The 1,205-nt window shown below is 40.2% G+C and overlaps 1 pseudogene; it reads right to left on the reverse strand.

Moving 5' to 3' along the window:
* Nucleotides 1-303: 303 nt before the first annotated feature.
* On the reverse strand, nucleotides 304-655 carry LOC109452718 (large ribosomal subunit protein eL33 pseudogene; annotated as a pseudogene).
* Nucleotides 656-1,205: the final 550 nt, after the last annotated feature.

A 1,205-nucleotide genomic window follows, 5' to 3' on the forward strand; every position in this document is an offset into this window, starting at 1 on the left:
AATTTTATCTTGACATTGCTTGAGACCTGAATCCAGGTACACCCTACCCAGTACTACCCCTAGACTTTCCAGTCACAGGAACCAATATATTTCCTTTTTGTTTAAGTCAAATTGGATTAGGCTTTCTGTCACTTGGAACTAAAAAAGTTTTAATTGATATAGGTTATTTATGTATTTATTTTTAATTTCTAGGACAAACTTGAATGAATCTGTTTGGATGGTAGGCTTGCCTATGCACAGACCCAAGCTGGTCACACCCACAGAGACATGATCTGATTTTTTTTTTTCCTCTTAGGTAATTTTTCATTTTATAAGAGAACAAATCCGCTTTACATGGATTGTAAGCATTGCATGGATTCTGGGTCCTATGGCCTTAGTGGGAAAGTTGCTTTGGAATTTGGTACAAACCATGCCACTGTTTCTATGAGTATGATTCCCTTTCCCCAGATGACTCTGGCTTTGTTAGGTTTGCAACCAGGAGTCACTGTGTTGTTCTTTGCCTTGTACACATAAGCACAGCTGTTGCCTAGATAGAATTCAGTTTCATCTCAAGATAAACACCTTCAATTTTAAGAAGAGCTGTGTGCTCTCTCTGGTTCTGGAGATCCCACTTATAGCCAACACAAATGGCCTTGGACTACAACCTTCCAGACATATTTGTTGTTTTAGAAATTCTGTTCCCAGCAGGCTTCCACAGGCTCCAAGATGGCGGAAAAAGCTCAGATCATATTTTTTTTACATGAATAATTTTCTACATAAAGAGAAACTTTGCAGTGTTGTTATGCTTTGAGTTGTGTGCCCCTCCCCCAAATCCTTATGTTGAAGTCTTAACTCCCAGTCCCTCAATATGAACTTATATGGAAATAGGGTCTTTACAGAGGTAATCCAGTTAAAACGAGGTCCTTAGGGTAGGCTCTAATCCAGTATGAGTGGTATTCTTGTAAAAAAGGGAAATTTGGAGACAAACCCACATATAGGAAGAAGGCCATGTAAAGAAGCACAGAGAGGAGCCAGCCATCTACAAGCCAAGGAGAGAGCCCTGGAACAGATTCTTCTCTTACTGTCTTCAGAAGGACCCAACCCTGCTGACACCTTGATCCCAGACTTCCAGCCTCTAGAACTGTGAGACTACACTTTTCTGTTGTTTAAGCCATCAGTTTTTAGCATTTTGTTATGGCAGCACTAGGAAACTATGGTAGAGTGTA

This window comes from Rhinolophus sinicus, chromosome 1 (genome assembly GCF_057876585.1).
Source record: "Rhinolophus sinicus isolate RSI-liver-muscle chromosome 1, RSI-T2T, whole genome shotgun sequence".
Taxonomy (NCBI): domain Eukaryota; kingdom Metazoa; phylum Chordata; class Mammalia; order Chiroptera; family Rhinolophidae; genus Rhinolophus; species Rhinolophus sinicus.